Raw genomic sequence first — 23,194 nt, forward strand, 5'->3', positions numbered from 1 at the left:
TATGTCAGCCAGCATGTTGAGTGTTTGATGAACTGACCTTTGGGACGTTTGCTCATCCATAGCACACTTTTACTTTTGCCGAGAACCAATAAAACGGGTTTTACATATTTTCCAGCCATCTACTGCTTTTTATTTGTGTATTAGAGGAATATTTATGAATCTATTCATGGTTACCGTGAACCTTGTAGGAAAATAAAAATGATAAGTTGTATTGTACATTGATAACCAGATGAGTTTAATAAAATTAATATACATTGTTCTGCATCTTTTTTCATTGTATTTGAATGTAGCACACTCAAGCCTTATAACAGAAAGTATTAATTCCATCACATATGGATTATTCCTCATTTCAGGACAGTGGGTGCGGGGAGTCATGGAAATCACTCCTTCGGTGACCATTCCAAAATCGCTGGTGAATGTATACTGTACAGTGTGCAGATACAGCCTATTATTTTAGAACTATGTATTCTAAACTACATACAGCTGTTTCAGGCTTGTTGGTCATCACCAGTGCAGTGAATGGAAACCATGGCTTCTATGGTGTAGAGCAGTGGGCTCCAAACTGTGGTCCATTGGCCAGATGTGGCCCTTTGGTTGCCTTTATCCAACCCTTGGGGCACCATTCCTCCCACTGATATGGGGCACTATTCCTCCTACTAACACCAACAACTGCAATATGCTACAGAGCTCTTTGTGCTTAACCCAGCATAGGGGACACCGTAATTAGATAAGTGCAGATCATGTGACTTTGAAAGGCCACATGACTAGATTCTACTCTTGGCTTTTTTAAGAGCTCCCCTTTAATTTTTTTTTCTTTATGGGGGGGCTCCGCAGGCTTCAGGCTCCTATTGCTGTGCTTTCCAAATGTGTTAAAGCAGTACCCTGGCCTACTTCTGCTTTTTGAGTAGACCTCTATATAGCCAAAGGTCTATGGTAACCTAACCATTACATCATTATGAGCTTGCTGTATATCTCATTCCAAAACCATAGACAGTAATATGGAGTTGAACCCCCTTTGTGGTAACAGCCTAACTCTTCTGCGAAGACTTTACACAAGAATTTCGGAGAGTGTCTGTGATAATTAGCTCCCATTTGAGGTTTGGTACTGATGTTGGATCAACAATCCAATTCAGGCTAAATGTGTTCAGTAGGGTTGAGAACAGGGCTCTGTGTAGACCACTTAAGTCCCTTCTCACAAACTGTTCAAACCATGTCTTTATGCAACTGGCTTTGTACACAGGGGCATAGTCATGCTGGAACAGAACCATACTTCCCCAAACAGTTACCACAAGATTGAAAGCACACAAATGTTTTTAAAATGTCTTTAAATACTAAAGCATCAACATTAGCTTTCACTAGAAACACCTGAACTCAATAACTTTTAAACATATACCAATGGTTCTCAACCACCAGGCCATGGTCCACTCCTAACCTGCAGTGTTAATCCTCCTGGGCCACGGGTTAGCTATACAGTAGATCCCCTAACTTTTCAATGTGCCTTCCAGCTCCCATAGTGGCCCCCAGTGGCCCGCAATCCTTTACGGTGCCCCCTAAGAGTGCTTAGTTCCCACAGTGTCTGCCAACTTCCCACAAGGCCCCTTACCTCTAGCAATGCCTCCTAGTTTGCTGCTTAGACTCAGCTCCCTCCTAGTTCCCATCAACAGTGCCCCAATGTCCACCTGCCCTTGCAGTGCACTCCAATCTCCCACATTGCCCCTGAAAACCCCCCAGCCCCCTGGAGAGATGCCCAGCACTCTCCAGAGACCCCATTCCCCACAGTGGCTCCCTCCAAAAAGCTTATCCCCTATTGTGACACCAGTTCTGCTGCAGAGTCACCTAATCCCTTCCAGAGCCTTCATCCCCCCACAGTGACACCCAGTCCCATCCAGAGCCTTCCAGAATGTTAATACAATTTTTGTATTCCCATACATTTATGGTATGAGAATAACTTTTTTTTTTTGGGGGGGGGGGGGTAGAAGGAGGGGACATTGAAGGTTTTGGAAGAGAGAGAGGGATTTGGGTCTGTTAGATGGACAGTTGTGGGGGAGAGAGAGGGACAGAGGGATTTGGATCCAGTTGAGGGATAGTTATGGATAAGAGGGGGGTGAAGGTGTTAGCAGGTAGAATTGGGTCAGGTCCCCTTTAAGGTATGCTCCTCCTATTTTTTGGAGCATTATGGGAGTACCTAGTTAAGGTGGATGCTGCTGGACCACTGGGTCTTCTATCAGGGAAAAGCTAAGGAAAGGAAAGAAGAAAGGTGAAAGGGAGAGGGGCTGCTCTGGTGGCCCAGACTGGAACCATGGACACTGCCATGTAGTGTAGATCTTTGCAAAAATGGAGGCTAAGTTGTAATTCTGCAATTGCCCACTTACAAAGGAAGAACATCTATATAGGGCTTTTCTCCGTGTAATATTTTTCATTTAGCAGTTTTTCTTATAAACACCTCTGTCTTAGGTTGTATGGGTCTTCTTTGGTAAAAGGATGGAGAATTGTTGTAGCAAAAAAAGGCAAAAAGTAGCAAATAAACACCTATTGTTTTTTTGACCTTTGCAAATAACCCTGAGGATTCTGGGGCACCACAGATAACTATAAATCTGCGAGCTGGAGCATGCATTGACAAAGAGACATAATCCACAATGTTCCCAGTGTGATAAAATATGGATAAAGCAGAGAACAGCATCTGAAGAATTTCACGGAGAACATGCTCTACCAGAATGTCTAGCAAATAAATCAAACAAATAAGTCAGACTTTTTGACACTCACATAATGTATTTTTTATTATAACTGGGACCCTCCAGTCTTAAAAAAGAAAAGCACATTTTTGAGCAGTTACATGAATGATTGTCTACAGGAAATGGACAGGGAAGTGAACTTACAAGGAATTTGTTGTGTTTCGTATATGTTTTCTTTATTATGTTCAATAAAATTAGTGGAACCCTAATGTGTATGTAAGCCCCAGAAAAAAGCATAATATATGGCAGCTTACCAGTCCTTAGTTGTGGTGACTGCATTCGTTTTCCTATTTTGCTTTATTATTTCTGGGATCCTGCACTTAACACAGCTCCAGTTGTAGGGTGACTAGGCTAACTCGTTGTACTGTATCTGTGGAGGAGCACTGTTTTTGCCCCAGGCTGCTTGCACCTGATTTGGACTGCAAAGACCTCCCCTTTTGCAACGGCATAATATGGGGGGGGGGGGGGGTCAAGGCTGTTAACATTAAAATTTCAGCTCAGCGTTGTCAGCTCATTACAGGAAGTAAGGAGTTCACTGGTGTAGCTACAGCCTAGTTAGGATGCTAGCTAGGCTAAATAAATGTTCTTTTAGCTCTACTGTAATCAGAGTAGCTTTTGATTGCTCTGGTCTGCTCTGAGTTTCACTGGCTGTGGGTTTGACTGCATCCCCCTGCCTTCTGGATAGTTCTGGAAAGTAGTTGGCTGGGAGAGTCAAATATACAGTCTGAATATTTATGTGGTTCTAGCCAATCCTGGGGAAGGATGCCCAGTAGGGAGGGCATAAATAGTTTGAGGCCTAGAGCAGAGGTTCTTGTCCAGGAGGAGAAGTTCCCAGCCATTAAAAAAAGACAGTTGTGGAGGTGAGATGGGCAGAGAGATTTGTGTCCAATAGAGGGACAGTTGAGTAGGAAAGAAAGATGGAGGGATTTGGGTCCAATAGAAGAAATGTTGTGGAGAAGAGAGGGACAGAGGGATTTGGGTCCAATAGAGGGACTGTTGTGGAGGAGAGAAGGATGAAAGATCTGGGTTAAATAGTGGCACTGTTGTGGAGGTGAGAGGCACATCAGGATTTTGGCCAAATAGAGGGACAGTCATGGGGGGGGGGGGATAGAGGGCTTTGGGTTCAATAAATAAACAGTCATTGAGAAGAGAGTAAGAGAGAGGTTTTGTTCCAGTAGAGGTTCAGTTCTGGAGGGGAGAGAGCAAAAGGGATCTGAGTCCAATAGAGGGACAGTTGTGGAGTACAGTGTGACAGAGGAATTTGGGTCCAAAAGAAGGACAGTTGTGGAGGCGAGAGAGACCAAGGGATTTGGGTTCAATGGAGGGACAGTTGTAGAGAACACAGTAGGAGAAGGATTTTGTTCCAAGAGAGGGAGAGGGTGATTTGGGTGCAATAGATGGACAACTTAGAAGGTGAGAGTAAAAGAGGGATTTGGGTCCGATAGAGGGATAATTATGAAGGAGAGAGGGACAGAGGGATTTGGGGTCCTATAAAGGGACAGTTGTGGAGGAGAGAAGGATGGAGGGATGTGGGTCCTATAGAGGGACTGTAGTAAAGGTGAGAATCACAGAAGGATTTGGGTCAAATAGAGGGACAGTCATGGAGGTGAACACAGTAAGAGAGGGATTGAGTTCCAAGAGAGAGACAGTTCGGGAGGTGAGAGGGACAGAGAGATTTAGGTCTTAAAAGGGACAGTAAAGAAGATGAGAGAGACAAAGGGATTGGATGTTGCCTGTGAGTACTCCTGGAAGTATGGGAACTATTCATACAAAGTGGCAAGGGTGGCAAGAATAGGCCTCTGCCCTTTTATCCATGCACAGGACTATACTGGTTGGGCAGAGAATCTCAGGGGTTCTAGAAACAGTGTATTTGGTCCAATACAGGGACAGTTGTGGAAGAGAGTGGAACACAAAGATTTGGGTTCAACAGAAGGACCGTTGTGGTTAAAGAAAGGGACAGAGGAATTTGGGTACAATAGAGGGACAGTTTTGCAGGAGACATGGACAGATGAATTTTGATCCAAAAGAGAGATGTTTGGGGAGGTGAGAGGGAAAGAGGGATTTGGGTGCAATAAAGGAACAGTTGTTGAGGAGAGAGGTGCAGAGGGATTTGGGCCCAATAAAGGGACTGTTGTGGAGTTGAAAGTAAGAGAGGGATTTTGTTACAATAGAGGAACAATTGTGAAGGGTAGGGGGACAGAAGGATTTGCATCCAATAGACGATGAGAGGGACAGAGGGATTTGGGTCCAATAAAGAGACAGTTGAAGGACAGAGGAATCTGAGTCTGTTAGAGGGAAAGACAGCTGTGGAGAAGAGAGGGATAGAGAATTTTACATCCAACAGAAAGAAGAGAGAGGGACAAAAAGACCTGGGCCAAATAGAGGAACAATTGTAGAGGACAGGAAAATAAAATTTTGGTCCAATAGAAGGACAATCATAATGGAGACAGGAAAAAGGGAATTTGGGTCCAATAGACTAGAGGAACAGTTGGGAATAAGAGAGGGACAGAGGGATTTGGGTCCAATAAAGTGACAGTTGGGAAGGAAAAGGTTATAGAGGGCTTTGGATCTAGTATAGAAGAGAGGGATAGAGGGATTTAAGTGTAAAAGAGGGCTTGTTGTGGAGGAGAGGAAAAGAGGAATTTGGGTCCAATAAAAGGACAGTTATGGAGGTGAGCGATACAGAGAGATTTGTGTTCAACTGAAGAGCAGTTGTGGAGAAGAGAGGGACAGGGAGATTTTGGTCTAATAGAGGGACAGTTGTGGAGGAGAGCGGGACTGAGAGATTTAGGTCCAATAGAAGGACAGCCATGATAGAGACAGGAAAAGAGGATTTTGGTCCAATAGAGGGATGGTTGGTAAGGAGAGAGAGACAGAGGGTTTTGGGTCCAATATAGAAGAGAATGATTAAGGGATGTGGGTGCAAAAGAGTGTTTGTAGTGGTGGAGAAAAGGACAGAGAGTTCTGAGACTAATAGTGGGACAGCTTTAGAGGAGAAATAGAGGATTTTGGGTCAAATAGAGGAACAGTTTGGAGGAAACAGGGACAGAGGGATTTTGGTCAAATAAAAGAACAGGTGTTGAGGGACAGTTGTAGGCCTATTGAAGGGTGACCTTTTGGACCCCCAAGTTGCAGTTTCATGATATAAGAGTCTGAAGAAAATGAAATCGGAACTTTCTACATTCTGCTTTTGGTGCTTTACTCCTTGCACATCCAGTCTCAAGTCTTGGGAGAGCCGACTAAGGATGACTATTTCCTCTACTCTGCTTAGGACTGGCTGAGAACATCTACTACTAGGAAATCCAATGTTCCACACTTTTCTTATACTTCCTACAGCTGTCATTGCTGTCTATGTCCCCGCTGGGGAGATTTATCCTCACTATTAGACCATTAACAGATAAAAAGCGACAAAATATCCAAAATGCTTGAAGAACAGGAGGTGAGGGGATATCTTCCAGTGAGGAAACCTTGCTTGGTGACAATATTCCCTTGAGATGACTCCTCTTACTTCCTGCTGTCTGTGTCTGTAAGATAGTGATGGGAAGTCTCCCCGTTGAAGAACAAAAACATTTCCTACAATTTAGAGTGCCTGGCACCCTACAATGCCATTTGGGTTCCCCTAAGGAGCAATGAACATGCGACCCAGTGTGCCCTGGGGACTCTGTGGTGATGGGGACTGTAATGATATCCCGCACTGGACACACGAAAAGCTGTAGCAAGCGGCCATGTTGTTCAGTCATTATAGGTCATCCATGACAGTCTTGCAGAACAGTTATACACGCAGCGATATTCTCCCCCTCATCCCCTTCTTTAATTCATGGAATGCATAGGCTTTACACTTCAAAAGAGCTGTTATCTCAACTCAGAGACATCAAACCAGCACTTGGGCCTGTGCAGAGCTGTAAAACGCTAATTAAGTCCTGGCAGGATGTCTGTTTCTTCTGTCCAGGTTATCGTAAAACTTTGACCAAATCCATTAAGTGTGACCAGAACTAATGGGGATCGTAAAAGGCAATCATAGAGCCCTGCCCAATTCAAAACTTAACAAATACACACACGATTCATAAACACAGACAGGAACATGAAACATTAATAATAAGTATATATTTGGATGAGAAATGTCGTACTGAACAAATTAAGGTCATACATGACCACATTAGCACATACAGAAGGGAAGATAGCTGTCAGATATTCCCTGGGTGACAAGTTTATCTGCGATATTCCGTGTCTAGTATCCCTGGATGTGAAATTACATGCTGAACGATAAACTATTAGTTTAAAGAATGTAACCAATATGTATTGGAGGATATGAATAGTGGTATAAAACTGTCCAAAGAGGAGGGACCTGATATTGTCATGAACTCAGGACAGCCCATGGACGTTCTTTTTAATTGTTCAGGGGCATCTGTCAACACCCCTTTGATCCCAGAGAAAAAGAGAGATCCCTAACGAGTTGGGAGTTCTCATGGTAACATCAAAGCAGGAACATCTATCAAGTTTGAGAACCGATCACACTTGGCTCATCGATTGAACTCTGATAACACCCAGGACATTGACTGCAAGTATTCTTCCTCCTAAATTCTACCTTATTTTTCTAATTGCTGAATTATGTTTCTATTTCTTTGCAACACCCTTTTTCTGTAAATATTTTATTTGCACCAATTTGACCTTTTCATTAATAACACCTTATTTTGAAAATTGTTAACTTTGTCCCTAAGCTCTTAATGCAAGCTAACAAAGAACCTGTCTGTTGAAGAGTGCTCCTGTATAGAATAGATCCTATGAACATACCTGTCTGTGGTGACAGTGTGTGTTACAGACGATTATTCTAAAATCATAGTTGGTATTTCTAAATTTAAGAGCTTCCTCTGGTGACAGTTAAAGGGTTATTTGCTTAATTAGCCCAGTGACAATCGCTCTCAGCCGGCTGGCACCTAGATTGTGGGCCGGAAAATCTTTGTGCAGGGTGCAGCATAGTGTGGCATTGTTACGTAAGTGACCACAGGGTGTGAGATTGGCTGGTCCTTTGTCACTGGTCAGTGAGAAGGACAGGGATCTGATACCCGCATCCATCATAGGGACTCTCATGTGAAGGGGGGGGTTTTATTATGGGAGTACCCTAATGTGATGAGGGGCTTTTATAGGAAGACTCTAAGGCAGGGATCCTGAAACTACGGCCCTCCAGCTGTTGCGAAACTACACATCCAATGAGGCATTGTAAAACTCTGACATTCACAGACATGACTAGGCATGATGGGAATTGTAGTTCCTGAACAACTGGAGGGCCATAGTTTGAAGACACCTGCTCTAAGGTGATGGGAGGCTCTGATGTATGGAGAGAAATTGATGTTGATGTGATGGGGGACCTCTGACATGATGGGGGAGCTCTGACGCCATGGGGGCCTCTGATGTAAAGGGGAGACCCTGATGTGAAGTGGGACTCTGATGTGATGGAGAACATCTGATATGAAGGGGGCTCCTGATGTGAAGTTAAATTCATTGTTGCAGTTGTGTGCATCGTCCCAAACTCAGAATTCCTATTGATAAGTATAGTTCATACTTTTAAAGGGTGATGCAACTGAAAGAATGTTGGGAAACACTACCCTACTTATTTCAAATTTAAACAATAACATTTTGCCTTCACATACACTTTAAAGTTCAACCTCAATTTCCCTTGTCTGCAGTTAGCAGTGTCGCCACAAGAGGGCAGTGTCCTTCCAGCATGAGCCAACATTTCTGCATGACTACATCAGCAACATTGAACATTAAAAAAACAAATTCGGACTGAACATTTTTGAGGCTCATCAATACATCCTATTTTTTTCCTTCCAAAAAAAAAGTGGGAGGTTGCATTGTGTGGTTTGTCAAATAAGAAATAAAACCATCTTTTCTTCCTTTTTTTTTTTTTTCTTCCTCCCAAAACAAGGTGACTGCAAAACTCCACTTCTCAAACATGTGAGTGGAGAAGAGGCATGCAGACAGAACAAGGAAAGCTTGGCTGAACTTATCTCGCATACAAGTTAAATTTCTGGAGCAAAGTTTGGGAGACGTCCTTCCCCATGTTGCAGGAACACTTGTAATCTGCACTTGGTGGAGTTGAACCGTCAGCGCCGAAGAGCACCGGGAATTCTGGGAGAGTACCTGGTAGGACAGGTGAGTGGCCTTGTTTCAGATTTTTTTTCTACTTTTACTATTTTTTACTTATTCCTTTTTTTGGTTAATACCTGTGATGATAGCACTCAGTATATATATTTCTTATATTTATTGTTTTTATTTATTATTTGTTATTATTAAACAGGATATTTATAACACCAACATTTTTCACAATGCTTTACTATATAAAGGGAGGCAGTACAGTTACACTACAATAAAATACAAGAGGGTTAAGAGGGCCCTGCTCATAAGAGCTTACAATCTAATATATATATATATTTTTTTTTTAACATGCGGGCCAAGCTGTCCTGAAAAAGTGACAGTTACAGGGGTTAGGACAAACCATATAACACAGCCGAGGGTGCTTAAAACTGTAAACTTTTGTAAAAGCTTTTATTAACTGTAAGGGTCCAGCATGCAAGCCAAGCCACAAGCATTCTAATATTTTATTTTTTTCTATATGCGGGCCAAGCTGTCCAGAAAAAGTGACAGTTACTGGGGTTGATAAAAACCATATAACACAGTCAAGGGTGCTTACAACTGTAAACTTTTATGAAACCTTTTATTGACCAGAAGGGTCAGAATGCAAGCCAGGCAATTAGCAATCTAAATTTTTTTTTTTTTTCAACATGTGGGCCAAGCTGTCCAGAAAAAGTGACAGTTGCAGGGGTTGGGACAAACTATATAACACAGCCAGGGGTGCTTACTTTTTTCATCTTTTATTGCATTTTTATTACCTGGAAGGATCATCAAGCAAGCCAAGCAACTAGCAATCTAAAATTAAATTTTTTTTAACACAAGAGCCAAGCTGTCCAGAAAAAGGGACAGTTGCAGGTGTTGGGACAAACCATATACCACAGCTAGGGGTGCTTACAACTGTCAGCTTTTATGAAATCTTGTATTAACCGGGAGAGTCAACATGCAAGCCAAGCAATTAGCGATCTAATATTTTTATTTTTTTTCACATGTGGTCCAAGCTTCCAGGAAAAGTGACAGCTACAGGGGTTGGGACAAACTATATAACACAGCTGGGGGTGCTTACAACTTTAAACCTTTATGAAAAATGTTATTAAACTGAAGGGTCAGCAGGCAAGCAAAGCAACTAGCATTTTATGATTGAATTCTGAGCTTGAGCTGCATTTGGCAGTCCTAATGCAACAAATGGTGCAACACATATCAACAAATGTTCAGGTTATTGAACCACAGAGTACCTGGATGCAATGAATGGGTTTTGGCGTGAATGAGAATTTTTGGTCCATTGTGATGCAATGGGCAGCTCCTTCAAGTGAATGGGCTTCCCTAACATAACGCAGGACACAACGCACATTAGTGCACATGCGTTTAGCATGCAGCAGAGTAACAAGCTAGTGTAAAATGGTCTGGGGGTGAATAGGATTTTCTGGTCCATTGTGGTGCATTGGGCAGCACCTTCAATTGAATGGTCTGCCCTAACACCATGCATGATACAAAACATGTTAACATGTATGTGTTAACACACATTTGTTTAACGCACCTAAAAAAGTAACGTGTTGGTGGGAATGGGTCTTGGCATGAATAGAATTTGGGTCCATTGGGGTGCATCAGGTGGTCCTTTCAAATGGACAGATAGACCTAATGCAACAAGCAACACAACACATCTTACCATGCATGCGTTTAACATGCCACAGAGTACCAGGATGCTGTAAATGGGATTTTTTTCTTCCATTGTGGTGCATTCCACCTTCCAAATGTATGGGCTGCCCTAACACAATGTGCAACACGGCAGTTGTTAACACGGGTGTGTTTAACATACCGTTGAGTACCATGCTGGTGAGAATGGGTCCTGGAGGGAACGGGTTCTGGTGGGATTGAATCCTGGTGGGAATAGGACCTGGAGAGAATGGGTTCTGGTGGGAACAGATCCTGGTGAGCATGGGTCCTGGAGAAAATGGGTCCTGGAGGGAATATGTCCTAGAGGGATAGGGGTCTGGTGGGAATGGGGTCTGTGGGAATAGGTCCTGGTGAGAATGGGTCCTGGAGGGAATGGATCCTGGTGCGAATAGGTCCTGGTGGGTATGGGTCTGTGGGGAACAGTACTGGGAGGGAATGGGTCCTGAAGGGAAAAGATTCTGGTGGGAATGGGTTTTGGTGAGAATGGGTTCTGGTGGGAATAGATCCTGGTGAGAATGTATCCTGGAGAGAATGGGTTCTGGTGAGAATGGGTCCTGGTGGGAATGGGTTCTGCTGGGAGTGGATCCTGGTGGGAATAGGTCCTGGTGGGAATGGGTCTGTTGGGAACAGGTCCTGGTTGGAACAAGTCCTGGAGGGAATGGGTCCTGGAGGGAATAGGTTCTGGTGGGAACAGGCCCTGGTGGGAACAGTCCCTGGTGGGCACAGGTCCTGCAGGGAATGGGTCCTAGAGGGAAAGGGGTCTAGTGGGAATAGGGTTATGTGGGAATAGGTCCTGGTGGGAATGGGTTCTAGTAGGAATGGGTCCTGATGGAAATGGGTTTTGGTGGTAATGGGTTCTGGTGGAAATAGGTCCTCGTGGGAATGGTAATGGGTCCTGGAAGGAAAAGGTTGTGGTGGGAATGGATCCTGGTGGGAAATGGACCTGGAGGGAATGGGTCCAAGATGGAAAGGGGTCTGGTGGGAATGGATCCTAGGGGGAAAGGGGTCTGATGGGAATTGGTTCTGTGGGAATAGGTCCTGGTGGGAATGGGTTCTGGTGGGAATACAGTAGGTCCTGGTGAGAATGGGTCCCGGGGGAATGGGTTATGATGGGAATTGGTCCTGGAGGGAATAGATCTTAATGGGGATGAGTCTGTTGGGATCAAGTCCTGGTGGGAACAGGTCCTGGAAGGATTTGGGTCCTGGAGGGAATAGGTCCTGGTGGGAAAAGGTTCTGGTGGGAATGGGTTCTGGTGGGAATGGGTTCTTGTGGGAATGGGTTCTTGTGGGAATGGGTTCTTGTGGGAATGGGTCCTGGTGAGAATGGGTCCAGGAGGGAATGGGTCCTGGTGGGAATGGGTCCTGGTGAGAGCAGGTCCTGGAGGGAATGGGTCCTGGTGGGAATGGGTCCTAGTGAGAATGGGTCCTGGTGAGAATGAATCCTGGAGGGAATAGGTTCCGGTTAAAATGGGGCACACATATGCATTTAACATACCACAGAGTTCCAGGCTGGTAGGAATGGATCCTGGTGGGAATGGGGTTTTTGATTTATTGGGATGCATTGAGCAATCCCTTCAAGTACATAGCCTATCCTAATGCAGTGTACATGACAAAACACGATATGACGCGTTAGAGCTGCACGATTAATCGTTAAAAAATCGCGATCTCGATTCACCCCCCCCTCACGATTTAAGACCCGGTTCACACTGATGCGAGTGCCGGGTTCGCATGTAATGTCGTAGCGCACTGCTCCGACATTACATGCGATCAGCTGTGCGGTGCGAGTTTAGCCATACAGTTTGTATGGCTAAATTCGCATCGCACCCGGTGCAAACACGCACAGGAGGCATTTTTGCAGCCGCATCAGGATCGGATCGCACAGCGGTTCACACTTGTGCGATCCCATCCTGTGCGAACTGCACGATCGCACTGCGATATGCGATCAAACTGGGGGTGTCGTTAAGATTACATTGACACCCCCAGCGTATCGCATATGGCAGTGTGAACTGCCGGGGGTGCGTGTGCGATGCGGGAAAAGGCTGCGAATTCGCAGCCTTCCCGCATCGCAATAGTGTGAACCGAGCCTAAAACAGTATGTCCTCGATTCTTACAGAGCCGTTCTCTGCTCACTCCCAGCTGTCAAAAAAAAAAAGAGCCCCGGCAGATGTTTATCAACATTGTTAAGGCTGTGAAGATAACTATAAACACAATGCATTCGAGAATAAAATGGCGATCGTTGCAATCTTTTATGTCACACTGTATAGTCATTCAAACGCAGTTTTTTGGGAAAAAAATACACTTTAATGATTTTTAAAAAAAAAAAACTAAACAGTAAAGTTAGCCCAATTCTTTTGTATAATGTAAAAGATGATGTTATGCCGAGAATCGTGATCTTTATTTTAAGCAAAAAAATCTTGATTCTCATTCTAGCCAGAATCGTGCAGCTATACCACATGTGCATTTAATGCACTGCAGAGTACCAGTGGGTTAGTGCACGTGCATTTAACATGCAGCAGAGTAACAAGCTAGTGTGAAAGGGTCCGGGGATGAATAGGATTTTTGGTCCATTGTGGTGCATTGGGCAGCACCTTCAAGTGAAGGGTCTGCCCTAACACAATGCATGACACAATACATGTTAACACGTATGTGTTAACACACGTTTGTTTAACACACCTGAGAGTAACTTGGTGGGTATGGGTCTTGGCATGAATAGAATTTTTGGTCCATTGGGGTGCATCAGGTGTTCCCTTCAAAAGAACAGTTTTCCCTGATGCAACACGCAACACAATACATCTTACCATGCATATGTTTAACATGCCATTGAGTTCCAGGCTATTGTAATTTTTTTCTTTCATTTTGGTGCATTCCACCTTACAAATAAACGGGCTGCCCTAACACAATGCGCAAAACAGCAATTGTTAACACGTATGCGTATAACATATAGTAGAGTACCATGCTGGTGGGAATGGGTCCTGGATAGAATGGATTCTGGTGAGAATAGGACCTGGAGGGAACAGGTTCTGGTGGGAACAGGTCCTGGTGGGAACGGGTTCTGGAGGGAATGGGTCCTAGAGGGAATGGGTCCTGGAGGTAAAGGGTTCTGGTGGGAATGGGTCTGGTGAGAATGGGTCCTTATGGGAATGGGTTCTGGTGGGAATAGGTTCCGGTGAGAATGGGTCCTGATGGGAATGGGTCCTGGTGGGAATAGGTTCCGGTGAGAATGGGTCCTGGTGGGAATGGGTTCTGGTGAATGTGGGTCCTTGCGGAAATGGGTCCTGGCGTGAATGGGTCCTGGCGTGAATGGGTCCTGGAGGGAATGGACCCTGGTGGGAATAGGTCCTGAAGGGAATGGGTTCTGTTGGGAACAGGTTCTCGTGGGAACGGATCCTGGAGGGAATAGGTCCTGGAGGGAAACAGTACTGGTGGGAATGGGTCTGGTGGGAATGTGTTCTGATGGGAATGGGATCTGGTGGAAATAGGTCCTGGTGGGAATAGGTTCTGGTGAGAATAGGTCCTGGTGGGAACGAGTTCTGTTGGGAATGGGTTCTGGTGGGAATGATTCAGGTGGGAATGGGTTCTGGTGGGAATAGGTCTTGGTGGGAATTGTTCCTGGTGGGAACGGGTCCTGGAGGGAATGGGTCCTAGAGGGAATGGGTCCTGGAGGTAAAGGGTTCTGGTGGGAATGGGTCTGGTGAGAATGGGTCCTTATGGGAATGGGTTCTGGTGAGAATAGGTTCTGGTGAGAATGGGTCCTGATGGGAATGGGTCCTGGTGGGAATAGGTTCCGGTGAGAATGGGTCCTGGTGGGAATGGGTTCTGGTGAATGTGGGTCCTTGCGGAAATGGGTTCTGGTGGGAATGGGTCCTGGCGTGAATGGGTCCTGGAGGGAATGGTCCCTGGTGGGAATAGGTCCTGAAGGGAATGGGTTCTGTTGGGAACAGGTTCTCGTGGGAACGGATCCTGGAGGGAATAGGTCCTGGAGGGAAACAGTATTGGTGGGAATGGGTCTGGTGAGAATGTGTTCTGATGGGAATGGGATCTGGTGGAAATAGGTCCTGGTGGGAATAGGTTCTGGTGAGAATAGGTCCTGGTGGGAATGGGTTCTGGTGGGAATAGGTCTTGGTGGGAATTGTTCCTGGTGGGAACGGGTCCTGGAGGGAATGGGTCCTAGAGGGAATGGGTCCTAGAGGGAAAGGGTTCTGGTGGGAATGGGTCTGGTGAGAATGGGTCCTTATGGGAATGGGTTCTGGTGAGAATAGGTTCTGGTGAGAATGGGTCCTGATGGGAATGGGTCCTGGTGGGAATAGGTTCCGGTGAGAATGGGTCCTGGTGGGAATGGGTTCTGGTGAATGTGGGTCCTTGCGGAAATGGGTCCTGGCATGAATGGGTCCTGGCGTGAATGGGTCCTGGAGGGAATGGACCCTGGTGGGAATAGGTCCTGAAGGGAATGGGTTCTGTTGGGAACAAGTTCTCGTGGGAACGGATCCTGGAGGGAATAGGTCCTGGAGGGAAACAGTACTGGTGGGAATGGGTCTGGTGGGAATGTGTTCTGATGGGAATGGGATCTGGTGGAAATAGGTCCTGGTGGGAATAGGTTCTGGTGAGAATAGGTCCTGGTGGGAACGAGTTCTGTTGGGAATGGGTTCTGGTGGGAATGATTCAGGTGGGAATGGGTTCTGGTGGGAATAGGTCTTGGTGGGAATTGTTCCTGGTGGGAACGGGTCCTGGAGGGAATGGGTCCTAGAGGGAATGGGTCCTGGAGGTAAAGGATTCTGGTGGGAATGGGTCTGGTGAGAATGGGTCCTTATGGGAATGGGTTCTGGTGAGAATAGGTTCTGGTGAGAATGGGTCCTGATGGGAATGGGTCCTGGTGGGAATAGGTTCCGGTGAGAATGGGTCCTGGTGGGAATGGGTTCTGGTGAATGTGGGTCCTTGCGGAAATGGGTCCTGGCATGAATGGGTCCTGGCGTGAATGGGTCCTGGAGGGAATGGACCCTGGTGGGAATAGGTCCTGAAGGGAATGGGTTCTGTTGGGAACAGGTTCTCGTGGGAACGGATCCTGGAGGGAATAGGTCCTGGAGGGAAACAGTACTGGTGGGAATGGGTCTGGTGGGAATGTGTTCTGATGGGAATGGGATCTGGTGGAAATAGGTCCTGGTGGGAATAGGTTCTGGTGAGAATAGGTCCTGGTGGGAACGAGTTCTGTTGGGAATGGGTTCTGGTGGGAATAGGTCTTGGTGGGAATTGTTCCTGGCGGGAATGGGATTTGTGGTATGTTTTGGTACACTGGGCAGCTCCTTCAAATGAATGGGCTGCCCTAACACAACGCACCACACAGCACATATTAACACACATGCATTTAGCATACAACAGAGTACCAGGCTGGTGGTAATGTATCCTGGTGGGAATGGGGTTTTTGGTTTATTGAGATGCATTGAGCAATCCCTTCAAGTGAATAGCCTACCCTAATTTAATGCACTGCAGAGTACAAGCTGTGAATAGGATTTTTGGTCCATTGTGATGCATTGGGCAATCTTCTCCAGAGAACGGGCTGCCCTAACACAACAATTGACACAACAAATGTTAATGTGTGTGCATTTAACGTAATGCAGAGTACCAGGCTGCTGCACATGGTTCATCGAGCAGCCTATTCAAGTGAATGGGCTGCCCTATCACAAAGCATCATACAACACATGTGAATAAATGAGAGAGGTACATTGTATCTTTCTACATCCTTGCAGAGCTAGAAAAAATAAGTGTGTGTGTGTAGAGGGTTAGTGTTTGGGTCAAGGTCAGGCTCAAATTTTAGGTCAAAGGTCAAGCTCAAAGATCGGGGTCTGTATTATTTGGACAGTATTTTATTATTATTTTTTTTTAATTAGTATCAGGGTCAGTTAGCGTCTGTATGCAGAGTACATCATGCGGAATGCCAGGATCGATGAATCACAAGCCGGAATAAAGATTGCAGGGAGAAATATCAAAAACCTGAGACATGCAGACGAAACCACACTAATGGCAGAAAGTGAAGAAGAACTAAAGAGTCTCCAAATGAAGGTGAAAGAGGAGAGCGCAAAAGCTGGCTAGAAATTGAACATTACGAAAACTAAGATCATGGCAACCAGTCCCATCACTCCTTGGCAAATAGAGGGAGAAGAAATGGAAACAGTGACAGATTTTATCTTCCTAGGGTCCAAGATCATGGCAGATGGTGACTGTCACTGTAGCAATGAAATTAAGAGACGCCTTCTTCTTGGGAGGAAAGCAATGGCAAACCTGGACAACTCTATAAAAAGCAGAGACATCACCCTACCTACAAAGTGCCGTATCACCAAAGCTATGGTATTCCCAGTAGTAACCTATGGCTGTGAAAATTGGACCATAAGGAAGACTGAACGCCGAAGAATTAATTCTTTTGAACTACGGTGTTGGAGAAGACTCTTGAAAGTCCCTTGGACGGCAAGAAGATCAAACCAGTCAATCCTGAAGGAAATCAACCCTAAATATTTACTGGAAGGACAGATCTTGAAGCCTAAACTTGAATATTTTCCCACCTAATAGGAATAGAGGACTCATTGGAAAAGTCTCCAATGCTGGGAAACATGGAAGGAAAAAGAAGAAGTGGAAGACAGAAATCAAGATGGATAGATAGCATCATCGAAACAATAAACATGAAGTTAAGCAAGCTCCAGGAGGCAGTGGAGGACAGAAAATCCTGGGGTGCTATGGTTCATGAGGTCACGAAGAGTCGGACACGGCTGAACAACAACAGTTAGTGTCAGTATCGGTGTGTTTTAGGTAGGATTAAAAAAAGCAAAATATGCACTATTGTTTGTGTGCTGTACTACAGGTACAAACAACAACTAACATATATATATGTAATATCGCTGTGATCTTCAGGAGCTGGAAATTTTTTATTTTTTTTTTTAATTCTTTTTATTTCAGGTTTTATAAGATAGTACAAAACAGGGCCTATCAGGCATTCCCAGGCTCAAGAAAAACAACAGTAACAAAAACAAAAAGTGAAAAATGTAAACCCCGTTCTATGTGTCGGTACTTTTAGAATTGTATTGAGGTCAGTACATTGTATAATACATAGAATTGTAAGCGTTTAACCACTTAACGTTTAACCACTTAACATCTAGCGTGGTTATACCGGGATGATGCCTCTAGCTAGAGGCATCATCCCAGTACCGTTGTTTGAAGCCGACGGTCGGCTTTCTGTCGGTACCGACCGATGCGGCTCGGGAGCCGCTCGATCGTTACCCGGGGTGGCGGGAGGGGACGTCCCCCCCCCTCCCGCCGCCTTCCGTGGCTTTGCTCGGGGCTCCCGTCCCACCGGGAGCCCCGAGCACCCAGCCGGCACGTCCGCCGGCTGGATGGAGTCGCGATGAATGCCGGAAACGGCATTGATCGGGTCTCCGATGACGTAACCCTCAGGCGGCGTCCATGACGTCACGTCCGGGTTACTGTGCTGCAAAGGCGGCAGATTTGAAAAACGGCTGTATACAAAAATGCAGTTTTCGGCGTTTTGCATACAGGGAAGTGTAGTGGAGGGGTCTAGGGTCTTTTAGACCCTCGATCCCTCCATAAAGAGTACCTGTCACTACATATTGCTGTCACAAGGGATGTTTACATTGCTTGTGACAGCAATAAAAGTGATCAGATTTTTTTTTTTTTTTTAAAAAAAACCTGTAATAAAGTTAAAAAAAAATAAAAAATAAATAGGAAAAAAAAAATAAAAAAATTTAGCCGCCCCTGTCACCGTTAGCTCGCGCACAAAAATAAACGTATACGCAAGTCGAGCCGCGAAGGAAATCGCTGTTCAAACCACACATGTGAGGTATCGCCGCGATCGCCAGAGCGTGGGCAATAATTAAAAAAAAGAGCTACACTCTAACTCAAAACTGGTAACCGTTAAATAAATTTAAAGCGTCGCAGATTGAGATCTCTATTGACCGTAGTTTGTCGCCATCCCACGGGGGGGGGGGGGGGGGGAATTTTAAACCGTAACATGTTGGGTATCTATTTACTCTTCGTGACATCATCTTTCACAATATACAAAAAAAATGGGCTAACTTTACTGTTTAGTATTTTTTAAATGCAGTGAAATGTGGTTTTTCTAATTTTTTCCAAAAAAATGGCGTTATAAAGACCGCTGCGCAAATACCGCGTGACAAAAAATTTTGCAATGACCGATATTTTATTCTCCAGAGTCTTTGCTAAAAAAAAAATATATATATATATAATGTTTGGGGGTTTTAAGTAGTTTTCTAGCATAAAATACTGATTTAAACTTGTGAACAAAAAGTGTCAAAAATAGGCTCAGTGGTAAAGTGGTTAAGGTAAATACAACTAAACCTAAGGGACTAGACATAAATTTAGAATCCTAATATCTAGGTGGTTTGCTATCATCCAGAGCATATCCATGGGATCTCAATAGTCATGGTTGAATAAGGGATTATATTCTAGTTATTCGTCTAGTAGAGGAGGCTTCAACCCAGATATCCCATACTTTATGGAACTTTTTGATACAACCTTGAGAAAGGTAAGTCGTTTCGTAAAGTGGGAGTGCCGGGTTTACCAATTGTTTCCAGTAATTTAGTGATGGTGCATTAGAGGATTTCCAACGCAAAACAATAGCCTTGCGTACATAATATAGTAGCAGGCTCAGAAGTGTTTTAACTATGCGACCAGAAGCCAAGGGGTTCACAAGTCCCAGCAGACACACTTCCACTGTAAGTGGCACATAAACGGTGGTGCAGTGCTGTATTTTGGCCTAGGCCAACAAGGCCAAGGCCTAGGGCGGCACTTTGCAGGGGGGCAGCAAAAAAGCTGCCCCCTCCACCTGAGACTCTATTGGCCACTGGTTGCTAGAGCCGCCTCTCTCACCCCCCTCTCTATCACCCCTCCTCTCTCTCATCCCCCTCTCTCTCTCCCTCTCTCATCCCCCCTCTCTCTCTCTCACCCCCTCTCTCTCATCCCCCCTCTCTCATCCCCCTCTCTCAACCCACTCTCTCACTCACCCCCTCTCTATCACCCCTCCTCTCTCTCATCCCCCTCTCTCTCTCTCTCATCCCCCTCTCTCTCTCTCTCACCCCCCTCTCTCTCTCTCTCGCCCCCTCTCTCTCATCCCCTCTCTCTCTCTCTAATCCCTCCCTCTCTCTCTCATCCCATTTCTCTCTCTCTAACTCTTTGATTCCCCCTCTCTCTCTTACCCCCTCTCTATCACCCCCCTCTCTCCCCCCCCTCTCTCTCTCTCCCACCCCTCTCAATGCCTCTTACCCCCCCCTCTTGTGAGATCTCAGGGGTTTATGCTGGTAGTTGCAGTCCTTCAATTTTGGAGGGAGTCACATCCGTTTAAAAAAGGAGTGGGGCAAATTTACATGGGGGGGGGCGCACAATTTTAGTCTTGCCTTGGGCAGCACAAAACCAAAATACACCACTGCGGTGGTGACTGATAATATGAATGCTGTGACTGCAGACCAGTACTGTCCAATGTGCGGACAGGCCCAAAAGATATGTATAAAATCTGCCGGCTGGGAAGAACATCTCCAGCAGGAGTCAGGTAGGGGAGCGGGAGAATTTATTTTGGGTTGTTCTTTGGTGGTTGGTTATGGTAGTAGCAAGAAATATACAGTTACATTTAAAAAAATATATATTTTTTACTAGTTTGGGCCAGTTTTCCTTTGATAATATAAAAACTCAGGAGATAGCCATTATCATTTACCACCAAATGAAAGCCCAATTTGTCCTGAAAATAAAAGGTATATTCCACCTGGATGCACAAAGCACTTATGATGATATGTCCAATTTTACTAACACATGCCGAAGTTACAAAATTGGATTTAGGCATTAAGATTTGTTTTCCTCCTAGGCGTGAAGGGGTTAAGGGAAAGAACGTTGAGCCCTTGCAACTGCCAACCAAGTGAAAAAAACGTTTTAAAAAAGTGTTAAAAAAAAAAAAGTTAAGCCCCCTGAGCACGCAAATACGAGCAAAAATGCAAACTTATGTAAACAAAGACTGAGCAACACATATTGGGCATCGCCACACACGTCGCAGTGAGAAGAGCCAGGATTTCTAGATAACTCGGAATTCATGAGCTGCAAAGGGATTTAGAGTGCCGGCAATGCACAGTTCTGGGAATCGTACTTTGTGGCCGCCTCACCGTCTGCTGACCCATTCAGTATCTATTGGGTTCAAGCGACTTTTCATTTTTTTAATCATTTTTCTGAAAACATTGTGTGAATAAAATTGCCTTTGCGTGTATTGTTTAACTAAAAAAATATAGGTGTGATAAACAGTTGCAAGAATATCGCGCGACATAGAAAATTGCAACGCCCTCATTTAATTCTAAGGGTCCTCTGCTTTCACAAAATGAGCATTTAACCCCTTGTCTTCCAATACACATTTATAAACCTCCTGGAGTTCAAGGGGTTGTTATGCATTTTTAAAGTGGAGTTCCACTCAGAAGTGGAACTGCCGCTTATCTGTCTCCTCCCCTCCTCCAGTGCCACATTTGGCACCTTTCAGGGGGGAGGGAGTAGGGGGAGTAGGGGGAGCGGGTACCTGTTTTTGACAGGTACCCTATCCCCACTTCCGTCGGACCTCACCCCATCGAGGTAAGTCAGAGATTGTAACGCTCCTGCGTTTTTATAGTAAGCTGGATTTGCAGCTGCAGAATCTCCACTCAGCAGTCATGTAGAGATGTGTTGGAATACCAGATCCAACTCTCCAGACTCATCACTGTGGGCCTGTCTGCTTCAGCATACAGATATATACACACTCAATAAGATGTTCCTGGAGTGATAGGATGTATATGGTAGTATGGAGGTGATGTGCTGAAGGGACAGGTGTGAGCAGTGACAGTAATGGTATGCACTTGATAGTAATGTTCAGGAGAGTAGTAGATGGTAACAGGTAGAATGCAGATAGGTTAGTAATCAGGTATGGTAATAGGTGGTAAGGACAGCAGATGACATACAGGATAGACTAACCCAGTGCAAGGATAGATGGTAGTAGAATCAAGAGCTAGCAATCTATGTAACAGTGCAGATGGTAGAATTAGTATGCATAGAAAGTAACAGTCCTTAATGTGCAGTAGATGATAGTGTAAGTTAGTTATGGAGGATTCCCCTGTGGGGTACTTATCACTAGGTAAAGATTAGTAAGTAGCGGGGCCCAGTAGTGAGGGAGTGATCCAGTAGCGAGATACGGGATCCGTAGCGAGGTTCCGGACTGTTCCAGGTAAATGCAAATAGCTGGAGGTTCTGATAGCAAGACGAAGCTTGTAAGCATGTGGACACACAGTCACATTGAACGAACAACGTGAGAGAGAACGCTGGCGATTGAAATAGCCGCTCGCCGGCGCTCAGGGATGACGTCATTCGTCTTAAAGGTGTATGCGTTCCAGCTAAAATAGAAAGGTGGAACGCAATGTTGTAAAGAATATGAAAAATAAGGGTACCAGAGGTACCAGAATCTTACAGAGATTCGTCCCCACTACTCCTCCCTCTGCTTCCTGGCCAATTACTGAGCGCAGCGCGTTTCGCACATGCACAGTAGGGAAGCCGTACCGGCAATTGCGGCGGCAGCACGCGACAGCTGATGGAAACATTGGCTGCAGTTCGGACATCGCTGGACTCCAGGACAGGTAAGTGTCCGAATATTAAAAGTCAGCAGCTACAGTATGTGTATTTTTGGAGGGGGGGCGATACGCCGCTTTAACCACTTACCGCCAGGAGGTCGTCCATGGACGTCCCCTGCTTTTAGTGGTTATACTGGAATGATACCTGCATCTAAAGGCATCATTCCAGTATGTATCTTTAGCCAGCGATTCCTTGACAGGCGGAAGTGATCAAGTGGCTAATTTTTTATTTATTTTTTTTGAATCCCCGGTGGTGCAAATCCTGAAAAGAAAATACCCACAAGTGAACAAAAAAAAAGTGCATGTGAACACACGCAAAAAAGTGCACTTAGGAGTGTGCTTTGTCCACCCCCCGAAGGGGAAGGAACTCTACCCTGATCCCCCAGGAAGCAAGGCTCCTGACAGGAAAAAAGGGCTTCCAATGGTCTGCCAGACCCCGTTCTTCTAGGTCAGCCAAAAGTTGACCATCAAATATTTTTTGGGGGGCTCTCCCGAAGTGAGACCATCCCTAGGAGCAGAGGAGAAAGGAGCCTGAGCGGCCACACATCCTCCCCCTAGACTTCAGGGTAAGCCCAAGGAATCACACCCTCCATCTTAGTGAGGAGAAAATACACACCGAAGTGAAAGTGACAAAACGTGGGAGAGAAAATAAATGAATAAATAAATAAGTGGCCATGCCTGAGGCCCGGTAACAAAAATTGCCCTGGACTTTAGCCAAAAGGCCCAGCCCTAAACGGCACAGTGCAGAAAAAGTGTTTAGAGCTGTGATCATGTGACGGTTCACACATTGGGGGCCCCACACCTAAGTGTTACTAATAGCACCTCAGAGGTGACCGCTTCCAGAGGGCACAGACACCGTGGACTCTCTGCCATCCCAGCCCATGACAAGACAAGGTAGACAATTCGAACCAGGAGGTAATGGACCCTTCCTGCTTTCTTGGGGAGAATTTACTCCAGGCCCCCCAATAACCTATGGGCGCTCCGGTTTCAATTCCTGCCAGTACTAACCTTCCA

General features: G+C 45.3%; 1 protein-coding gene across 1 annotated transcript in view; it reads left to right on the top strand.

The window, feature by feature from the left end:
• The first annotated feature begins 8,621 nt into the window (after positions 1–8,621).
• SCARA5 (scavenger receptor class A member 5) overlaps positions 8,622–23,194 on the top strand; it is a 547,393-nt gene continuing 532,820 nt past the window's right edge. The window contains exon 1 of the mRNA XM_082250066.1: positions 8,622–8,885. The gene's annotated coding sequence lies outside the window, so the exon portion shown is untranslated. The remainder of the gene's footprint in view (positions 8,886–23,194) is intronic.

Source organism: Pelophylax lessonae (assembly GCF_965119305.1).
Source record: "Pelophylax lessonae genome assembly, chromosome: 3".
Classification (NCBI taxonomy): domain Eukaryota; kingdom Metazoa; phylum Chordata; class Amphibia; order Anura; family Ranidae; genus Pelophylax; species Pelophylax lessonae.